Below are 23898 nucleotides of genomic sequence, written 5' to 3'. Positions count from 1 at the left end.
AATCTAGAATCCTTTTGAAGAGTGTTCTGGACATTGTAGACAGTTTACTTTGTACAAATAGAAAAAACACCTTTGGTTTGCATATTGTGGTATTTTGAAGATTTGGCCATTGATACACATGGTTAAACTACTGTTTCTCAAATGTGGTACATGGCTAAGAAATAAATAGCTCAATATTATGTAAGAGTCATGTCGGCCTGGTAGTCGGGGGCAGGTATATCTCGCCCAGGTATTTGTCCTATGTGAATTAGGCCGCTCAGTATCTTCAGGATACCGAGGGGTTAATAACTGCAGGAATAAAGGCTGACCAGCTGGAGGTTTCAGGTGTCAGCCTGGGGCACACAGAATGTCTGTCTGTGTGAGACACATGTGAGTAAGAGCTGTGCTCATGACCTGTGTTATGTTTGCTGGGTGGGAGTAGCCCCCCCAGTTGTTAGATAGGAACGTGTTTGTTTAGTAAGTGCCGGACAGGCAAGGATTTATTTTTATGATTTGTTTTCTGTATTTGCTTTCACTTTAATAAACCTGACCTGAGGTCAGTCTACCTGGAAACCTGCTGTCGCCTCAGAGTTTAATGCACAAACCACGTGACCTTTGACCCCAGCAAAGGCGATCCCGGAGTGTTTTGTTACATTGTGGTGGAGAACGCGGGCACTCCGTGGCACAGGCGACAGTATGGAAGACGTGGTGAAAGCACTAGTGCAGTCCACTGCCATACAGCAGCAGGCCACTGCCGCACAGCAGGAAGCTAATCGCTTGATGGCCGCACAGCTGAAGGAGTTACTGGACATGACGGCTGCAGACCGCCAGCTTCTCCAACAGGTGGCGCAACGCTTGCTGAGCATGCCTGAGGCTAACCCGGAAGCAGAGTCCAGGAGGATCCATGTGAGTCGATACTGGCAAAAGCTGACCGCAGAAGATGACGTCGAGGCGTACCTGACAACGTTTGAGCGGACAGCGTTGAGAGAGAAGTGGCCGAAGGAACGATGGGCCGATCTAATTGCTCCGTTTCTTTCCGGCGAGGCCCAAAAAGCTTACCATGACTTGGACCCGGAAGTCGCGCAGGACTTTGAGAAGCTGAGAGCTGAGATCCTGGCCCGGCTCGGTGTGACGACGGCTGTCCGTGCACAGAGGGTACACCAGTGGACATACCAGCAAGATAAACCGGCGCGGTCTCAGATGTTCGACCTGATCTACTTGACAAAGAAATGGCTGCAACCCGAGGAACTGACAACGCCCGAAATAATCCGGCGGATTGTCTTGGACAAGTACCTGAGGGTACTACCACCAGCGCTGAAAAAGTGGGTAAGCCAAGGAAATCCCACGACAGCGGATCAACTTGTGGAGTTGGTCGAGCGTTATTCCGTGGCAGAAGGACTTCCCGACGACACCGCCAGCACCCGGTCTGTGCCTCCTCCTCGTGGAACCGGTAAGACTGTTCCAGCGATTACGGGTGAAGGAAAATCGCCAAAAACTGTGGGGCAGGAACCCGGGACTGCTCGCGCTCCGAGACCGAGAGTATGGGACGGTGGTCTCAGTAGGGGGCCTGTTAGGTGTTTTCGTTGCCGTGAGAAGGGCCATGTTTCTGCGAACTGTCCTGTTACCACTGAACCCATGCAGTGCGATGTTATAGACTCTAAGAAATGCATGTCTTTGGTTACACAGCTGGTGAATGTGAATGCGGGCCAAAATGATATAGCAAAACACCTGTGTGAATTATCTGTTGATGGGAAAAGTGTTGTGGCGTTACTAGACTCTGGAAGTGTGGTGACTCTGGTGAAAGCTAGTCTGGTGGCACTTCCGTCTGGTTCGTCTGATGAATTCTCTGTAACGTGTGTGCATGGTGACACCTGCTTGTACCTAACAGCGGTCATACTGATTTCCACTCCCTATGGGTCTGTGCAACACAAAGTGGGACTCGTTCCCGCATTGTTACATGATGTAATTCTGGGCCGGGATTTTCCCCATTTCTGGCAGTTGTGGGAGAGTCAGTTGCTCCTTCACGGTAGCTGTGAACCTTTCCCCATGCCATCTCGAGGTCCCGAGTTCCTAGATGAGACCCCACAGGAAGATGTTGCTGGGGAGGTTATTGAATCTAACCTTCAGTTTCCCTTCTCAGTTATGGCGGGGGAAACTGAGGAAACTGAGGAAATTCAGCGAGAGGCGGAGGCAGATAGCCATCCAGCACCCGGCCTGCCAGATTTGGGAGTCCAGTTGGATGACTTCCACAGCGAACAAATGAAAGATCCTACCCTGACTCAGGCTAGGAAAAATGTAAAAATGATAGATGGGGTGCCCGTAGAACCTGACACTAGGCTAGCGTACCCGTACATGGTTCTTGAAAATGATTTACTCTACCAGGTAGAAAAAAAAGGGGAAGACACTGTGCAACAGTTAGTGGTACCCAAACCTTATCGGCGGAAGGTACTGGACCTGGCCCACGGACATATAATGGGGGGACATCTGGGGGTACAAAAAACCATAGAGAGGATATTGCATTGTTTTGTGTGGCCTGGAATACACAATGATGTGCGTAGCTATTGTGAGTCCTGTCCAGAGTGCCAAGTCTCGGCACCTAAACCTCGGTTCTGTAGCCCTTTGGTACCCCTCCCTATCATTGGAGTGCCTTTTGAGAGAATTGGGATGGATCTGGTTGGGCCCCTTCCCCGGTCCGCACGTGGGCACCAACATATCCTCGTCATCATGGACTATGCCACTCGTTACCCAGAAGCCATCCCTTTGCATAACACTGCTACCAAAACGATCGCCAAAGAGTTGGTACAAGTGTTTAGTCGGGTGGGAATTCCAAAACAGATACTCACCGACCAGGGGACTCCTTTTATGTCAAGGGTGATGAAGGAGGTCTGCAGACTCTTGCAAATAGACCAGTTGCGTACGTCTGTCTATCACCCTCAAACAGATGGCCTGGTTGAGCGGTTCAATAAAACCTTAAAACAGATGCTCCGGAAGGCGATCGACAAAGATGGGAAGAACTGGGATTACTTGTTACCCTATTTGCTGTTTGCCATTAGGGAAGTTCCCCAGTCTTCCACAGGATTCTCGCCTTTCGAGCTATTATATGCCCGTCGTCCCCGTGGACTGTTGGACGTCGCAAAAGAAACCTGGGAAGGTCAAGTCACTCCCTTTAAAACGGTGATAGACCATGTAACGCAAATGCAGGACCGGATTGCTGCTGTCATGCCCCTTGTTAGGGAACATATGTTACAGGCCCAGGGAGCCCAAAGGCAAAGTTATGATAGAGGCGCCAAGGTCCGTACGTTTGCACCCGGGGATAGGGTGTTGATCCTAATCCCTACGGTGGATAGTAAATTTCTGGCAAAATGGCAGGGCCCCTTTGAGGTCATGGAACGAGTTGGAGAAGTGAACTATAAAGTGCACCAGCCTGGTAAGAGAAAACCAGAACAGATTTATCATGTGAATCTGATAAAACCCTGGAAAGACCGCACTGCCCTAACAGCGGATCTGCCCCGTCCGGTTTGCTCACCTACCATACCGGAGGTGCCGATTGCCGAGACTCTCTCTGAACGACAAAAATCTGAGGTTAAGCAGTTTTTGTTACAGAACCAACAGTTTTTCTCGGAAAAACCTGGCCAGACTAGGCTAGTGAAACATGAGATTGTCACCGAGCCTGGTGTCACAGTTCATGTGAAGCCATACCGGATTCCGGAAGCACGCCGTGAAGCCGTCTCCCGGGAGGTGAAGGCAATGTTGGACTTAGGAGTCATTGAAGAGTCGCACAGTGCCTGGTCCAGTCCAATCGTGTTGATACCTAAGCCAGATGGCTCTATACGATTTTGCAATGACTTTAGGAAACTGAATGCGGTTTCTAAATTTGATGCCTACCCTATGCCCCGGGTCGATGAGTTGATCGACCGGCTGGGTAAAGCCCGATATATTACGACCCTGGATCTAACAAAGGGGTACTGGCAGATCCCTCTGGCCGAGGCGGCCAGAGAGAAGACGGCATTTGCTACACCGGAAGGGCTGTTCCAGTATATCTACATGCCGTTTGGACTTCACGGAGCCCCAGCAACGTTCCAGAGATTGATGGATCGAGTCTTGAGGCCCCACAGGCAGTACGCCTCTGCCTACCTAGACGACATCATAATTTACAGCGTGGACTGGGAAGCTCACCTCCGGAAGGTAAAGGCGGTGATTGATGACCTGAGAGACGCAGGCTTAACGGCGAATCCCAAGAAATGTCACATCGGCCTTGAAGAAGCCCGATACTTGGGCTATGTGATTGGCAGAGGAGTGGTTAAACCCCAGATCGACAAAATACAGGCAATTCAGGGCTGGCCGCAACCAGTGAACAAGAAACAAGTTCAAGCTTTCCTGGGCATTGCCGGCTATTATCGCCGGTTCATACCCAACTTTGCGGCCATGGCTACCCCCTTGACAGATCTTACCAAAGGGAGGGATTCCGTCATGGTAAAATGGACCTCAGCGGCTGAAGAGGCCTTCCACAGTCTGAAACGGGCTTTGTGCTCTCAGCCCGTACTAGTGACTCCTGATTTCAGCAGCGAGTTTGTGGTGCAAACGGATGCTTCTGATACTGGTATTGGAGCTGTACTTTCCCAGGTCAGGGACGGAGTCGAACACCCGGTCCTCTACCTCAGTCGGAAACTGAATGTGCATGAGCAGAGGTATGCCGTGGTTGAAAAAGAGTGCCTAACCATCAAATGGGCTCTCGACTCCCTCAAATATTACCTGGCAGGTAGGAAGTTTAGGCTGGTCACGGACCATGCCCCTCTCAAATGGATGCACCTCCACAAGGACCATAATAGTCGGGTAACCCGGTGGTTCCTTGCCCTGCAGGCTTACTCGTTCACGGTGGAGCACCGCCCCGGGGTACAGATGGGGAATGCTGATGCCCTGTCCCGAGTGCACTGTTTCAGGAGTGTCTTTGCTCGACCGGAGTGGTCTGAGCAGGGGGGGAGGATATGTAAGAGTCATGTCGGCCTGGTAGTCGGGGGCAGGTATATCTCGCCCAGGTATTTGTCCTATGTGAATTAGGCCGCTCAGTATCTTCAGGATACCGAGGGGTTAATAACTGCAGGAATAAAGGCTGACCAGCTGGAGGTTTCAGGTGTCAGCCTGGGGCACACAGAATGTCTGTCTGTGTGAGACACATGTGAGTAAGAGCTGTGCTCATGACCTGTGTTATGTTTGCTGGGTGGGAGTAGCCCCCCAGTTGTTAGATAGGAACGTGTTTGTTTAGTAAGTGCCGGACAGGCAAGGATTTATTTTTATGATTTGTTTTCTGTATTTGCTTTCACTTTAATAAACCTGACCTGAGGTCAGTCTACCTGGAAACCTGCTGTCGCCTCAGAGTTTAATGCACAAACCACGTGACCTTTGACCCCAGCAAAGGCGATCCCGGAGTGTTTTGTTACAATTAGATATCTAATCAGACTCCCACTATCCCAGAATTTATAAACAACATTAACCGGCTGTCAAATTTGGAAAGAAGCATTAATTTAAAAGAAATGCTCTAAATTTGTCTAAATTCACTCAGCCCTATGTCATCCTAAATTTTATTATCCAGAAAATGTATCTTTTACTGAACCATGAGCTTTCTGTTCATGTTGCACTTTGTTACATGTTGTTGTAATTTGTTGAGGTGGGAGGGATTGGGGACCTGTGATATTCTTTCTTTCTGTATTTTTTTCTATATGAAATGTTTTCAGTAAAAACATCTAATTTTAACAAAAAGAGATATATGGCAGTGGCTGAATCCTAGTGGGTGATAGGATCTGGTGACTTTCTCCACTGGGATTTGGCTTTTTCATGTGAATACCGCTGCACCCTAATGTGCAGTCCTTAGGCCCCCCAGGACTGAGTCCTGTCCCCTCTATCACACAGTCCCTGCTCCCCCATTACCGCTCACCAGTGCAGACTTCTCCCTTCAGCTCTTACATGTGGAGCCGGCTGTACCCTAATGTGCAGAGTCCCGGTGCCCCCCCAGGACGGAGTCCTGTCCCCTCTATCACACAGTCCCTGCCCCCCATTACCGCTCACCAGTGCAGACTTCTCCCCTCAGCTCTTACATGTGGAGCCGGCTGTACCCTAATGTGCAGAGTCCCGGTGCCCCCCAGGACTGAGTCCTGTCCCCTCTATCACACAGTCCCTGCTCCCCCATTACCGCTCACCAGTGCAGACTTCTCCCTTCAGCTCTTACATGTGGAGCCGGCTGTACCCTAATGTGCAGAGTCCCGGTGCCCCCCAGGACTGAGTCCTGTCCCCTCTATCACACAGTCCCTGCTCCCCCATTACCACTCACCAGTGCAGACTTCTCCCCCAGCTCTTACATGTGGAGCCGGCTGTACCCTAATGTGCAGAGTCCCGGTGCCCCCCAGGACTGAGTCCTGTCCCCTCTATCACACAGTCCCTGCTCCCCCATTACCGCTCACCAGTACAGACTTCTCCCTTCAGCTCTTACATGTGGAGCCGGCTGTACCCTAATGTGCAGAGTCCCGGTGCCCCCCAGGACTGAGTCCTGTCCCCTCTATCACACAGTCCCTGCTCCCCCATTACCGCTCACCAGTGCAGACTTCTCCCTTCAGCTCTTACATGTGGAGCCGGCTGTACCCTAATGTGCAGAGTCCCGGTGCCCCCCAGGACTGAGTCCTGTCCCCTCTATCACACAGTCCCTGCTCCCCCATTACCGCTCACCAGTGCAGACTTCTCCCTTCAGCTCTTACATGTGGAGCCGGCTGTACCCTAATGTGCAGAGTCCCGGTGCCCCCCAGGACTGAGTCCTGTCCCCTCTATCACACAGTCCCTGCTCCCCCATTACCGCTCACCAGTGCAGACTTCTCCCCCAGCTCTTACATGTGGAGCCGGCTGTACCCTAATGTGCAGAGTCCCGGTGCCCCCCAGGACTGAGTCCTGTCCCCTCTATCACACAGTCCCTGCTCCCCCATTACCGCTCACCAGTGCAGACTTCTCTCTTCAGCTCTTACATGTTGCCTCTTCCTACACAGAACTCCCTTCACTTCCTACAAGCCCCCATCCTGCTCCTCCCCCCATGTGACTGATCACATGACTGTGACATCATCACAGGTCCTGGAAGCAGAGCTCCAAAGGTTCACAGAAAAGAAAGAAGGAAACTCAGCTCAGCAGCGGACAAAGAATTTCTGCACAGCCAAGCAGCAGAAGAAAATAAGCTTTAAAAATTCTACTTTGAATCTGCACCAAAAACAAATCAAAGGGGAAAAGCCATAAAAAATGCAGCAAAACCGTAATAACCAAACACAGTTGTGATTACGTTGTGTGGACAACTACGTGCACGGCCTTAGCGTCGTTACATTTCTATCAAATTTTTATGGGTTTAAATGGAAAAAAAATATGAGTCACACCATTTTTTTTATCACAATACATAATCTGTCCACTGTGTTGTTTGGGTTATTACAATTTCAGGGACATCAATATATGTCTGTTATTTGCTGATGTGATGTTTATTAACAATTTTTTTTAAAGTCTATTAATTTTATAGGAAGAAAAAAATGTGATCTTTATTTTCCCTCTAGGATACAGGTACGTAGAAATGCAATGCACCAGTTCAGACTACCTGTAAGGACAGGATCACACTTGCGAGAAACTCGCTCGAATCTCGCATCTCAATACGCGGCACAGCCGCCGGCTCTCGGGACTGGAGTGTGCGGCTGCATGTATTTCTATGTAGCTGAGCGCTCCGGTCCAATCCTGGTGAGATCAGATCTCAAGAAACAAAAATAATTATTTAAATGAATGTAAGAATGTGCAGAGTAGAGAAATGCTGGCCCCAGGCCTGGGTATGAGCTGTGGAGCAATGGAGATGGCAGGGGAGAAGACACTGCACAGAGTGGAAGTCAGGATGCAGCTTTGGCCACCCGGAAAACAGAACAGCTCCCTCAAATCAGGAAAAGCCCACAAGATCAGAGATGATTGGGAGCTATGCCTGTGCCCACAGAGCAGCCATATATGTGGTGTGCAGCTCTGCAGGTGGAGGTAGGTGCTGGAAATTCCCCATTACTGGGCGCAGGGGACATTAACCCCCTCAGTGCTGAGCCTGTGATAAATCCCTGTATGTGACTGTAATTGGACTGTGTGTTATACTGGGGGCAGGACGGGCCATGACTGGATGTAGTGATCATGTGACGCCGGTAACAGCTCCGGAGATTTCTTACATGGGATCTTTATGATGTTACATTGTCATCTTCTCCCCATTCAGGTCCCTATGATATGGGATACTCCAGGATTACACAGTAGTGAAGAAGACCTCTAGTGAGTGCTGTCAGGCTCTTGTGTTTGAGGGATGGGGAAGACCCCTGAGCCCAATTCCGGAGCCTCCACCTCACCCCTTGATCAGGGTTGGCATTAGGGCTAGACAAACTGGACATTTCCCCAGGGCCCCCACTCCCCAAGGGCCCCTAGCCAGTGGCAAGCCACTAACAGCACTATGTGCTGCTATGAGACCAGTTAGTCAGGGGGTCCGGACCGGGCCCGGCTCCGGGAACTCCCATGCGACATCTCACATTCAACTTGTCAAGGTAGCCCCTTCCAAGGAGAGCTAATTTGGGTCAAGATGCAAACGATCTCCAATCATTATTGGTTCAAATTAAATAAATACGATGCATCGGAGATAAGAAAATAACACACAGCCGGCTGTCTTCAGATCCCAAGTAACAAGTATTTTATTACACTCACAAAAGAAAGGGGTATGGCTTTACTTTACTTAAGAAAGAAAATATTTTAATTGTGTAAAGTATTTTAATTGGGAATAACAATGTTGTAAATTATGGATTCTGTAGAAGACCTTGAAACTAGCTCTACCCAATTAACTATACCTTCTGTAACAAAGAAAACTTAACACACAGACACCTCTATATCAGAGATAATACCTTGTTATTGCTTTAATGAATAACACTCAAAATGAATACTAAATACAAAGTTATCAAATACCTGAGTCTGGGACGGAGATTTGTCTTCCAAGACAATGATCCCAAACATAAAGCAAAATCTACAATGGAATGGTTCACAAATAAACGTATCCAGGTGTTAGAATGGCCAAGTCAAAGTCCAGACCTCAATCCAATCGAGAATTTGTGGAATGAACTGAACACTGCTGTTCACAAACGATCTCCATCAAACCTCACTGAGCTCGAAAGAATAAGACGTCAGTTATAGGTAACACACAAATGGCGACTCTTCATACAAATAGTAGTATAAAGGAGAATTGAGAGTCAAAACTAGCCAATGTAAATTTACAATCAATTGAATTTTATTTCAAAGAATCAAATACATAAAAATACCATCAATTAATGAATAATAAATAACAACTAGCAACTACATCCTAAGTACATCAAAGAAGCTTTCCAGGACATGACGGGACACAAATAGATCGCAATAAATACTACTCCCCAGTCATATACATATCAATGAATGCTATTTCACATATGGGACCTGCTAGCAGTGGCAAGCGGTGGTTTAAACCCAGTAGTCTGCTATAAAGTGCATTATCCGAGGGAAATGACCACACATCATGAAACCGTCATTATAAATATAAAGAACAAACATAGTTAAATGGATTTACCCATGTGTGTGCAAGCGTCCCGCGTAGATCCTGGATCGCAAAACCCCAACGCGCGTTTCGCGTGCAAATCTCGTCGCTTCCTCAGGGGGCGCCCCCTGAGGAAGCGACGAGATTTGCACGCGAAACGCGCGTTGGGGTTTTGCGATCCAGGATCTACGCGGGACGCTTGCACACACATGGGTAAATCCATTTAACTATGTTTGTTCTTTATATTTATAATGACGGTTTCATGATGTGTGGTCATTTCCCTCGGATAATGCACTTTATAGCAGACTACTGGGTTTAAACCACCGCTTGCCACTGCTAGCAGGTCCCATATGTGAAATAGCATTCATTGATATGTATATGACTGGGGAGTAGTATTTATTGCGATCTATTTGTGTCCCGTCATGTCCTGGAAAGCTTCTTTGATGTACTTAGGATGTAGTTGCTAGTTGTTATTTATTATTCATTAATTGATGGTATTTTTATGTATTTGATTCTTTGAAATAAAATTCAATTGATTGTAAATTTACATTGGCTAGTTTTGACTCTCAATTCTCCTTTATACTACTCACTGAGCTCGAGCTGTTTGCCAAGGAAGAATGGGCAAGAATTTCAGTCTCTCGATGTACAAAACTGGTAGAGACATACCCCAAGCGACTTGCAGCTGTGTAATCGCAGCAAAAGGTGGCGCAACAAAGTATTAAGTTAAAGGGGCCGAATAATATTGCACGCCCCACTTTTCAGTTTTTGAATTTCCACAAAAATTTAAAATAACCAATAAATTTCGTTCAACTTCACAATTGGGTTCCACTTATTGATTCTTCACCAAAAATTTATGTTTTATATCTTTATGTTTGAAGCACGATATGTGGGAAAAGGTTGAAAAGGGCCGAATACTTTCGAAAGGCACTGTATAAGTATATCTAATATTTACCATAACAAACTGTATCACATCCTCAGTGTCTGTTGTCTCAGCCAGTGGGTGCGATGACGTCATTTCATAGTGGCATGCTGTGTCGGGCAGTGGAGTTGCTGAGGAGATGCTCTGGGAATTGGAGCAGTGGGGGAATGGCAAGAGGAGTATTGTATTTATTTATTTCTAATTAATGATTATATTGTCGTGCCATAATACCGGAGAACTATGGAGAGTCCATTATACTCTATGGGGGCTGCATTATACTTTATGGAGGAGTATGGGGGTCTGCTGCATTATACTGTATGAAGGACTATGGAGAGTGCATTACACTGTATGGAGGACTATGGCATGTGCATTATACTATATGGAGGACTATGGCGTGTGCATTATACTCTATGGACAACTATGGGATGCATTATACTGTATGGAGGACTATGGCTATTTGCATACATTATATTGTCATCATTTTGTGTTTGGGATGGAGATATACAGACCTTCCACACATTTGTTTTTACTCTTATCAATTCTGACCCGGATTTGAAATTCACTCTACATATTAACAGTCTGAAATTAGCTATAGAAAATCCATTGACCTTAATAGTCTTACTATATAGCAGTAATCATCCTCAGACAACAAAACTACTTACTTTGATCACAATTTAAAAGGACAGATCTTATGGTTAGTAGTGATACATATCATCCACTCTTACAGAAGATACATTATCTATTGGGTAAACTTACTATATCTTATCCATGAATACCTGATTTTAAAGTAATTTTTTAAATATGTTACAAGTGTAAAAATCTCTGCAACACATTGGTCAGTTAAGATATAGGTTCTTTGAGGACCAAAATTGCGCCAATCATGCATTCCATATGTACAACATGGTACTTTTCCATTGCTAAACTGTAGGTAATGCTCAAATGTTTTAAAATGTAATTGTATTATACATCTAAATATGGTCACAACTTCAGACTGTTTCCCTGATGGGCCTCAACCTCTATCTTGAACACGTTTCTTTATCATTTTTACAGATTCTTTAAATAATTGGACATAATTATTTACCTGTCATATCACTTGGACCTAGCCACAAGGTTTCTGTATGTCAAGATATACTAGACAACATGTTATTTATGCATACACATGATTCATGAGAGACAACGTGCTGTTTATTCATATACATGACTAACCAAATGTCATATTTTTTTTTTTAAAGTGTGATTACTTCTGTCTGGTTGTTGTGATGCCATTTTCCTGGTGAATTTAGTAAACCAGAAGCAAATGGTTGTCAGCTGTGAAAGAAGTGGTTAATTTCTATTCTGAATAAAATAGAAGAAAATAGTATTATGGAAGATCGACCTATGTTCTCAGTTATCATCTGACTACATTCCGATATTCTTATGGCCAATGGTCAGTTCCTACAATTCCCAGAAATTGTCAAAGACATGTTGTTGTTTTCAATATGGTCTGTAATCAACTAAAATTTCTATTTCTTCAGCCAGATTCTCTTGAGAACTTTAACTTTTGAACCAGAACACATTGACATGCTGGAAGTACCCCCACATTTTCTCATGTAATTTATCTCATATCCCATGATGTGTTTGACAACCCATTGTACAACTCATATTTCTGCCAGATTATTATGTAATGCCTCATTTCCCTTTGATCTTGTACTATAAAAGAACACCTAACTCCCCCCATTAAACAGAGACTATTTGGAAAGACAACGAGCAGTCTGTCTCTCTGATTATTGCTTCATAGCTTGGGTACGTAAGAAAGAGAACACCATAGTAGGTTAGAAATCCCTCTTCTAACACAGCTATAAAGAAGAAATTTGTGTTTACATTGTTTTACCCCTTAGTGTTAGTTTTTAGCATTTGCCGGGCCCAATGTTTTGCATATTTTGCCATGGGCAGTGGAATTTTGCCTAAAATTTTTGTTTGTTTTTCATTTAAAACATGGCAAAGACCAATTATCACCAGATGTCAGGAAGCGTATTATTCTGAGAGTGCAGTCAGGCATAAGCCAAAAAGACGTAGCTATGGAATTCTACTGCTCTCAGTGTCCAATGTCATGTATAATAAAGAAAGAAAAAGGTTATGGAACAGCTGACAAACCTAAAAGTGGACAACCACGGAATACTTCCTCTAAAGTTGATCACATTAAGAAAAAGTCAGTATCTGATGTCCATAAAAGTGTCATACAGATTTCGCACAAAATGAGCGAAGAATATGGGGTCAAAGTGAGTTGCCAAACTGTGGTGCGACAGCTAAGAGCAATAGGGTTGAATACACGAGTTCCAGTGAAGAAGCCTTTCATCTCAGCAAAGAACTGGAAGGTCCAACTTGAGTTTGCCAAAGAACACGGCCAAAATCGACCTTAAAACCCATTTTGCGTGATAATATAGGTGAATCTAATGAAAATATAGAGTCCCTGTGGGTGGAGATAAGGGGAGGGGGAAAAAATAATAAATTACTGATAGGGGTTTGTTATAAATCTCCAAAAATAATGGAAGCAATGGAGAATATCCTCGTAAAGAAAATAGATGAAGCTGCGACTCAAGGAGAAGTCATTATTATGGGGGACTTCAACTACCCTGAAATAGATTGGGGAACAGAAACCTGCAGTTCCAGTAAAGGTAATCAGTTTTTGACAACTATGAGAGACAATTACCTTTCACAACTGGTTCAGGACCCAACAAGAAGGGGGGCACTGCTAGACCTAATATTAACCAACAGGCCAGACCGCATATCAAATATAAGGGTTGGGGGTCACTTGGGGGAATAGTGATCACAAAATAATAAGTTTTCATGTCTCCTTTAATAAGATGTGTAGTAGAGGGGTGACAAGGACACTAAACTTCAGGAGGGCAAATTTCCAACGGATGAGAGAGGATCTTGGTGCAATTAATTGGGACGATATCCTGAGACATAAAAGTACACAAAGAAAATGGGAGACGTTTTTAGTAGCATCCTGGATAGGACCTGTGCACAGTATATACCGTATGGGAATAAACATACTAGAAATAGGAGGAAACCAATATGGCTAAATAGAGCTGTAAGGGGCGCAATAAGGGACAAAAAGAAAGCATTTAGAGAATTAAAGGAAGTAGGTAGTGAGGAGGCATTAAATAAATACAAGAAATTTAATAAATTCTGTAAAAAGCAAATCAAGGCAGCAAAGATTGAGACAGAGAGACTCATTGCCAGAGAGAGCAAAAATAATCCCAAAATATTCTTTAACTACATAAATAGTAAGAAACTAAAAAATGATAGTGTTGGCCCCCTTAAAAATAGTCTGGGGGAAATGCTGGATGAGGATGAGGAAAAAGCCATTCTGCTAAATGATGTTTTTTCATCAGTATTTACAAAAGAAAATCCCATGGCAGCCAATCTGACTAGTGATAAAAATTCCCAATTAAATGTTACCTGCTTAACCCAGCAGGAAGTACGGCGGCGTCTAAAAATCACAAAAATTGACAAATCTCCGGGCCCGGATTGGGATACACCCCCGAATACTGCAGCAATTAAGTACAGTCATTGATAGACCATTATTTTTAATCTTTAAAGAGTCCATAATAACAGGGTCTGTACCACAGGACTGGCGTATAGCAAATGTGGTGCCAATAATCAAAAAGGGGACAAAAACTGAACTCGGAAATTATAGGCCAGTAAGTTTAACCTCTACTGTGGGTAATATCCTGAAGGGCATTCTAAGGGATGCTATACTGGAGTATCTGAAGAGGAATAACCTCATGACCCAGTATCAGCACGGGTTTACTAGGGACCGTTCATGACAGACTAATTTGATCAGCTTCTATGAAGAGGTAAGTTCCGGACTGGACCAAGGGAACCCAGTGGATGTAGTGTATATGGAGTTTTCAAAAGCTTTTGATACGGTGCCACACAAAAGGTTACATAAAATGAGAATAATGGGGATAGGGGAAAATATGTGTAGGTGGATTGATAGCTGGCTCAGGGAAAGGAAACAAAGGGTGGTTATTAATGGAGCACACTCGGACTGGGTCGCGGTTAGCAGTGGGGTACCACAGGGGTCAGTATTGGGCCCTCTTCTTTTTAACATATTTATTAATGGCCTTGTAGGGAGCATTCAGAGTAGAATTTCAATATTTGCAGATGACACTAAACTCTGCAGGGTAATCAATACAGAGGAGGATAATTTTATATTACAGGAAGATTTATGTAAACTAGAAGCTTGGGCTGATAAATGGCAAATGAGCTTTAATGGGGATAAATGTAAGGTCATGCACTTGGGTAGAAGTAATAAGATGTATAACTATGTGCTTAATTCTAAAACTTTGGGCAAAACCGTCAATGAAAAAGACCTGGGTGTATGGGTGGATGACAAACTCATATTCAGTGGCCAGTGTCAGGCAGCTGCTACAAAATCAAATAAAATAATGGGATGTATTAAAAGAGGCATAGATGCTCATGAGGAGAACATAATTTTACCTCTATACAAGTCACTAGTGCGACCACACTTAGAATACTGTGCACAGTTCTGGTCTCCGGTGTATAAGAAAGACATAGCTGAACTGGAGCGGGTGCAGAGAAGAGCGACCAAGGTTATTAGAGGACTGGGGGATCTGCAATACCAAGATAGGTTATTACACTTGGGGCTGTTTAGTTTGGAAAAACGAAGACTAAGGGGTGATCTTATGTTAATGTATAAATATATGAGGGGACAGTACAAAGACCTTTCTAATGATCTTTTTAATCATAGACCGGTGACAGGGACAAGGGGGCATCCTCTACGTCTGGAGGAAAGAAGGTTTAAGCATAATAACAGACATGGATTCTTTACTGTAAGAGCAGTGAGACTATGGAACTCTCTGCCGTATGATGTTGTAATGAGTGATTCATTACTTAAATTTAAGAGGGGACTGGATACCTTTCTGGAAAAGTATAATGTTACAGGGTATATATATTAGATTCCTTGATAGGGTGTTGATCCAGGGAACTAGTCCGATTGCCAAATGTGGGGTCGGGAAGGAATTTTTTTCCCCATGGTGGAGCTTACTCTTACCACATGGTTTTTTTTTGCCTTCCCTTGGATCAACATGTTAGGGCATTTTAGGCTATGGGTTGAACTAGATGGACTTAAAAAGTCTTCCTTCAACCTTAATAACTATGTAAAATGGAAAGAGACAGATTGGTCTAAGGTGTTGTGGTCAGATGAATCCAAGATCATTCTGTTTGGTAGTGATGGCAAGCACTATATATACTACCCAATTGGAAAGTGTAATGATTTAAGATACTAAACACCTACAGTGAAACATGGTGGTGGCAATGTCATGGTTTGGGGCTGTTTTTTTGCATCTGCCATTGGCCCTCTGCAAAGAATAGATGCAAATATGAATGCTACCATGTACAAGGATATACTGGAGAATGTAATGCTGCCACATGGTAAAACCAAAGGCAGGGACTGGCAATTCTAGCAAGATAATGATCCTAAGCACACATCCAATTTAGTCAAAAATTGGATAGCAAAGAAAAATGTTCGCCTGTTGCAATGGTCAAGCAAATCACCTGATTTACACCCTATAGAGCACCTTTGGGATGGATTAGGGTGACGAGTTAGGGCCCATACCCAGAGCAATAAAGATGAAATGTTTGCAGATTTGCAAATGGAGCAAGATCCCTCCGGATGTCCTGCATACCCTAGTGGCTTCAATGCCCCATCGGTGTGGTGCAGCAAATAAAGAAAGAAGTAATGCTACAAAATACTAAGTTATGGCATTGCAACAATATTTACTCTGTATTTTGTGATCAATAAATAGTATATTCAAATCTTTTGGCAGTCAATTTTCTTTAATAAAATTACCATACCTATATTCTAAAGCATTTCGGTTAAAATGAAGATTTTGCATGATGACAACTTCATGCACTTTCCATTCATCACCAGGAAAATGGCCTCACAATAACCAGACAGAAGGAATCAGTTAAAAAAAAAAAAAAGCTAAACTTTTGGTTGCCACTGTAGATGTTTTCTTATGCTATACCATACATTATATGGCATTTGTAATATGTCCTTTTAATAATACATCTGTTTTTATGCCTGGATATATTGTGTGATAGACATTATGCTATTGAATTATATACGTGAGTCTATACAACATCTCTGGTTGATCTCATATCATGCTTTTTTTCATATATGACAGACTAAATATGACAGTTATATAGTTTTGTTCCCCAAATGTGACTCATCATTACCTATGGATTCATATAAAAATCATGGACAATACCTCATACTTCATTTATTTCATATTATTAAATTATAATAAACCTCAATATATCATTTATAGTTATGCATTGTTTCTTCCAATTCATCTTTCCTACTTTCTTTATCCTCATTCTTTAAGTATGATGGGACTAATATGATGGCCATATTCATTGCTTATATTTTCTAGACACTTATCACATTAATTCATATCTTACTTTTGCTCCACTTCTGCCCTCGTTATGCACCAATTCCAATTTTCCCACTATTTCATACTGTCACACTTTCAGTTTTAGAATATTGACCCTTTATGCCCGACTTCCGCCGGGTTTTGTCACTGATATATTTATCATGCAGCATGTCGCTGATATATTTATCATGCTGCATGTCGCTACTGGTCATAGCTCATCAGTATCTCTGCCACAGTCTCTTTGCTGTATGTCCTCAAGTTGACTTCTTCTCCCTCCTTTAGGCTGTACATTTAGTTGAATAATCTCTCAAAGGAGCATAATACTCCAAGAGACTGAATTTCATCTACCTTTCCTTAGTTCTCATATATAATCTCTCCATTGTCCAGACAGGAATATGGGGTTCTGTATTAGTCCGATATTTATGAGATATAGATTTTCCGAGTAGTAGCAAAGGGACGTACGTGACGCATTAACTCACATCAGTGTAGGGCCACTACAATCCCTCCAATTGAATAATTGAAGCTATGCCTGACATATTTGGGGTCTTAGGAACAGTAAAATGATTAAAAAAATATGACAGCAATGTCTAAAGCCAGGAGCTTCAGAGGCAAACATATCTTGTGAGTTAGGGATTTCATAAAATCCTGAAGAGCTGAGAACATCCCACAAATCTGCCTCACATGAGGTCATGATGGAGAGGTGTATGGGTGTAACTTAGGAGCTAGTAAAAAGCAAAGGCTTTCACAGGACATTTCTCAATCAAAGTACTTCACTTCCCTAAGTTCTGAGCCATTTCTGTGACCAGTGGTTAGCAAGTTTCTTTTATTAATCCTTTTTATTTTATGTAATTGTATATATCATATTGTTTTGTTCCTATTTTGTATCATCTTGTATATTTTTTTTTATAAACACTTCCTATCTTTCTGGATTAAATATAAAATTTAATAATTGTTTGTCTTGCTCTACAAACCGCACACCCAAAGCCATATGCTACCTGTAACGGGTGTTTACAATAAGCCTGTAAACAATTGGTGGTGGCAGCTAATAATATTTCTTGGGTTATTGTGAAGATGGCAGTGACCACACCGAGGTATAAATATTCCATGCAGTTGCATATATACACAATACACTCACTATCAGTTCCCCAATAATCAGACTAGTGGAAACAGCTGCAGCCTCCTCCGTTAAACCCTTCACCTCCGTGTCATTTCCATTTTTGTGTTTGCTTTTTGCTCCCTTCCCAGAGTCATACATTTTTTATTTTGCCATCAATATAGCCATGTGAGGGCTTATTTTGAGGGACAAGTTGTACTTTTGAAAAACACCATTGGTTTTACCATATAGTATACTGGAAAATGTGAAAAAAAATTTCAAGTACGGGGAAATTGCAAAAAAGAAAAAAAGTGCAATTCAGCAATTGCTTTTTGGGCTGTTTTTTTCACTATGCTCACCAAATACTAAAACTGACCTGCCATTATGATTCTCCAGGTCTTCGGGATCTGGAGCTGGATCAGGGCTTATTTTTTGAGCACCGATACCATTTTGGTGTAGATACGATGTTTTGATCACCCGTTGCAGAGACCAAAAAATGTTATTCTGACGTTTTGACTTTACGTTTACTGATGCGATTAATACTTTTTATTGACATTGGGCAATTCTGAACTCAGCAATACCAGATGTGTATTTTTTTGTTTTATTTTGAGTGGGGGGTAATTTAAACTTTTATATATATTTTTTTTACTTTACAGTTGTTTCAATAGTCTCCATTGGAGACTAGAAGCTGCGATCATCCGATCGCTTGTGCTGCACATAGCTCTGCTCTGTGTACCAGAAATGTTCACTTGCTATGAGTGCCGACCGCTGGGCAGCGCTCATAGCTATCTGGCTATTACAACCACAGGGGTCTCCTGCAGTCCCTATTTGTCATGCCAAATCCATCGGCGACCTGCGGTCATGTGACAAAGGCGCCAATGGGCGGGATTAGTGACGCACTTCCGGCTCGATCGCGTTAAATGCCGCTGTCAGAGATTGGCAGGGGCATTTAACAGGTTCCACCTGAGGCTGTTAGGGGCACATGTCAGCTGTTGAAATCAGCTGCAATGTGCCTGAAAAGATGTGGGCTCAGCAACAGAGCCCACATCTGAGGGGAGACCCAACATTCACCATACATGTATGCCGCATGTCGTGAAGGGGTTAATTGTTGGTTAATTGTTGGTCAATTGTGTAATTGTCCTGACAATTGGGGGCAGCAGACGGCTGTTCGTGGCAAGAAGGTAATCCTCATTTCCCTTGGTCCCTTTTGGCTCATAATATTTCTGTGTCATACAGCATCAAGCAGACACTGTAGGCAATATACTGTATACACCAAGTGCGAGGGGTGCTTTGGTTGGCCAGAAGGGACCATTGATACCTGATCACTCAAGGTTTACACCTGGCACTTCCAAAATTCCTGATCCGGCTCCAAAAAGATGCCCTTAGGTATACACCAAGTAGCAACGAATGGTATACTCTTACCCCTTTCTGCTATCCTAGGTAACTGGCCTCATAAGATGTCGTAATTTTGAATGCGTCCAACCTCAACACTTTTACTCTTCACTGGACAGTCATTCGGATCCGCCAATCCATTATCTCCTTTTGAAATGTTGGGCGTCTGTTGTGATCCTAGTGGTAGAGGATCTCAAATGTACAAACTAAGTCTGCTAACACAAAAACTAGCTCATAGGGAGGTGGTAACTAGGCTGACCGAATATCTGATCCTAGCACACAACTAACAGTAGCCAGGGAACGTACCTACGTTGATTCTAGACGTCTCGCACCAGCCGGAGAACTAACTAACCCTTTCAGAGAAAATAAGACCTCACTTGCCTCCAGAGAAGGGACCCCAAAGATGAAATACAAGCCCCCAACAAATAATAACGGTGAGGTAAGAAGAAAAGACAAACGTAAGTATGAACTAGATTTAGCAAAGTGAGGCCCACTAAATAATAGCAGAAAATAGAAAGAGAACTTATTCGGTCAGCAAAAAACCCTATCAAAATATCCACGCTGAAAATCCAAGAACCCCCGCACCGACTAACGGTGCAGGGGGAGAATATCAGCCCCCAAGAGCTTCCAGCAAAAATCAGAATCACATTGTAACTAGCTGGAACAAAATATCAGAAATGCGGATAAACAAAAATAAGAAAGCAGGACTTAGCTTATCTTGCAAAAAGCAGGAGACAGGAGCCAAAAGACTAGACTGGTAACATCGATTCCAGGCACCATACTGAGTTTCCAGGAAGTCTAAATAGGAACACCCAGGCCAAACGACCCAGGTGGGTAAAAACCTGGAGACAGACAATCCAAGTGTCATACCGCTAGAGAACACAAGAGGGAGCCAAGAAATACAATTCACAACAGTACCCCCCCATTAAGGAGGGGACACCGAACCCTCACCAAGACCACCAGGACGATCAGGATGAGCCGCGTGAAAAGCACGAACCAAATCGGCCGCATGAACATCAGAGGCGACCACCCAGGAATTATCCTCCTGACCATAGCCCTTCCATTTGACCAGATACTGAAGCCTCCGTCTAGAGAGACGAGAATCTAAGATCTTCTCCACCACGTACTCCAACTCGCCCTCAACCAAGACCGGAGCAGGAGGGTCAACCGCAGGAACCACAGGCACAACATACCGCCGCAACAAAGACCTATGGAACACATTGTGAATGGCAAATGACACCGGAAGATCCAAACGAAAAGAAACTGGATTAAGGATTTCCAAAATTCTATACGGACCAATAAAGCGAGGCTTAAACTTAGGAGAGGAAACCTTAAGAGGGACATACCGAGAAGACAACCAAACCAAATCCCCAACACGAAGTCGGGGACCCACACCGCGGCAGCAGATGGCAAAACGCTGAGCCTTCTCCTGTGACAATTTCAAGTTGTCCACCACATGACTCCAAATCCGCTGCAATCTATCCACCACGGAATCCACCCCAGGACAGTCAGAAGATTCAACATGCCCCGAGGAGAAACGAGGATGAAAACCAGAATTGCAGAAAAATGGCGAAACCAAAGTAGCGGAACTAGCCCGATTATTGAGGGCAAACTCAGCCAATGGCAAAAAGGTCACCCAATCATCCTGATCCACAGAAACAAAACATCTCAAGTAAGCCTCCAGCGTCTGATTAGTTCGCTCCGTTTGGCCATTAGTCTGAGGATGAAAGGCAGATGAGAATGATAAATCAATGCCCATCTTAGCACAAAAAGATCCCCAGAACCTGGACACAAACTGGGACCCTCTGTCAGACACGATATTCTCAGGAATGCCATGCAAACGAACCACGTTCTGAAAGAATAAAGGAACCAGATCGGAAGAGGAAGGCAACTTAGGCAAGGGCACCAAATGGACCATCTTGGAAAAGCGATCACACACCACCCAGATGACAGACATACCTTGAGAAACCGGAAGATCTGAAATAAAATCCATGGAAATGTGTGTCCAGGGCCTCTTCGGGACCGGCAAGGGCAAAAGCAACCCGCTGGCACGAGAACAGCAAGGCTTAGCCCGAGCACAAATCCCACAGGACTGCACAAAAGAACGCACATCCCGCGACAAGGAAGGCCACCAAAAGGACCTAGCCACCAAATCTCTGGTACCAAAAATCCCAGGATGCCCTGCCAACACCGAGGAATGAACCTCAGAGATAGCTCTGCTGGTCCATTTATCAGGAACAAACAGTCTATCAGGTGGGCAAGAGTCGGGTCTACCAGCCTGAAATCTCTGCAACACACGTCGCAAATCAGGAGAAATGGCCGACAAAATTACTCCCTCTTTAAGAATACCAGCTGGCTCTGAGACTCCCGGAGAGTCAGGCACAAAACTCCTAGAAAGAGCATCTGCCTTCACATTCTTTGAACCAGGCAGGTATGAAACCACAAAGTCAAAACGAGAGAAAAACAACGACCAACGAGCCTGTCTAGGATTCAGGCGCTTAGCAGACTCGAGATACATCAAATTCTTGTGATCAGTCAAGACCACCACACGATGCCTAGCTCCCTCGAGCCAATGACGCCACTCCTCAAATGCCCACTTCATGGCCAACAACTCCCGATTACCCACATCATAGTTCCGCTCCGCAGGCGAAAACTTCCTAGAAAAAAAAGCACAAGGTCTCATCACAGAACAACCAGAGCCTTTCTGCGACAAAACAGCCCCTGCACCGATCTCAGAAGCGTCTACTTCAACCTGAAAGGGAAGTGAAACATCAGGCTGGCACAAAACAGGCGCCGAAGTAAACCGGCGCTTCAGCTCCCGGAAAGCCTCTACGGCTGCCGGAGCCCAATTAGTCACATCAGAACCTTTCTTGGTCATATCCATCAAAGGTTTCACAACGCTAGAGAAATTAGCAATAAAACGACGGTAGAAATTAGCAAAACCCAAGAATTTCTGAAGACTCTTAACGGACGTAGGTTGGGTCCAATCATGAATAGCTTGGACCTTGACTGGGTCCATCTCCACTGTAGACGGGGAGAAAATGAAACCCAGAAAGGAAACCTTCTGCACTCCAAAGAGACACTTTGAGCCTTTCACGAACAAAGCATTATCACGCAAAACCTGAAACACCATCCTGACTTGCTTTACATGAGAATCCCAATCATCAGAAAAAAACAGAATATCATCCAGATAAACAATCATAAATCCATCTAGATACTTCCGGAAGATGTCATGCATAAAAGACTGAAACACAGAAGGGGCATTAGAGAGCCCAAAAGGCATCACCAAGTACTCAAAATGACCTTCGGGCGTATTGAACGCAGTTTTCCATTCATCTCCCTGCTTAATGCGCACAAGGTTGTACGCACCACGAAGATCTATCTTGGTGAACCACTTAGCACCCTTAATCCGAGCAAACAAGTCCGACAACAGTGGCAAAGGATACTGAAATTTGACCGTGATTTTATTCAGAAGTCGATAGTCTATACAAGGTCTCAAAGACCCGTCCTTTTTGGCTACAAAAAAAAAAATCCCGCACCAAGAGGGGAAGAGGATGGACGAATATGTCCCTTCTCTAAAGACTCCTTTATATAAGAACGCATTGCAGCATGTTCAGGTACAGATAAATTAAATAAACGTCCCTTAGGAAATTTACTACCAGGAATCAAATCTATAGCGCAGTCACAGTCCCTATGCGGAGGAAGGGCACTGGACCTGGACTCACTAAATACATCCTGATAGTCCAACAAATACTCCGGAACTTCAGAAGGAGTAGAAGAAGCAATAGACACCGACGGGGAATCGCAATGAATTCCCTGACAACCCCAACTTGACACAGACATTGCCTTCCAATCTAAGACTGGATTATGGGTCTGTAACCATGGCAGACCTAAAACGACCAAATCATGCATTTTATGCAGAACAAGAAAACGAATCACCTCCCGATGTTCAGGAGTCATGCACATGGTCACTTGTGTCCAATACTGCGGCATATTCTCTGCCAATGGCGTAGCATCAATTCCTCTAAGAGGAATGGAATTTTTTAAAGGCTCCAGGACAAAACCACAGCGCTTGGCAAATGACAAGTCCATAAGGCTCAGGGCAGCACCTGAATCCACAAGCGCCATAGCAGGGTAGGAAGACAATGAGCAAATTAGAGTTACAGACAAAATAAACTTAGGATTTAAATTACCAATGGTGACAGGACTAATCATCTTTGTTAGGCGTTTAGAGCATGCCGAGATAACATGTGTAGAATCACCACAGTAAAAACATAACCCATTCTGACGTCTATGATTTCTTCGTTCAGCTCTAGTCTGAATTCTATCACATAACATTGAGTCAGGTGCCTGTTCAGACAGCACTGCCAGAGGATTAGCAGATTTGCGCTCCCGCAAACGCCGATCTATCTGAATGGCCAAAGCCATAGAATCACTCAGACTTGTAGGAATGGTAAAACCCACCATCACATTCTTAATGGCT

The 23898-nt window shown here is 44.1% G+C and overlaps 1 protein-coding gene across 3 annotated transcripts in view; it reads right to left on the bottom strand.

Moving 5' to 3' along the window:
- Positions 1-7091, bottom strand: part of LOC143767230 (uncharacterized) — a 47274-nt gene extending 40183 nt beyond the window's left edge. The window contains exon 1 of one of the 3 annotated variants that reach the window (XM_077255405.1): positions 6958-7091. The gene's annotated coding sequence lies outside the window, so the exon portion shown is untranslated. The remainder of the gene's footprint in view (positions 1-6957) is intronic. The other 2 variants (XM_077255406.1, XM_077255404.1) reach the window with 2 other exon arrangements.
- Positions 7092-23898: the final 16807 nt, after the last annotated feature.

This window comes from Ranitomeya variabilis, chromosome 4 (genome assembly GCF_051348905.1).
Source record: "Ranitomeya variabilis isolate aRanVar5 chromosome 4, aRanVar5.hap1, whole genome shotgun sequence".
Lineage (NCBI taxonomy): Eukaryota > Metazoa > Chordata > Amphibia > Anura > Dendrobatidae > Ranitomeya > Ranitomeya variabilis.
Note: the sequence above shows the minus strand (reverse complement) of the source record. Positions and strands in the feature narration are given on the sequence as shown.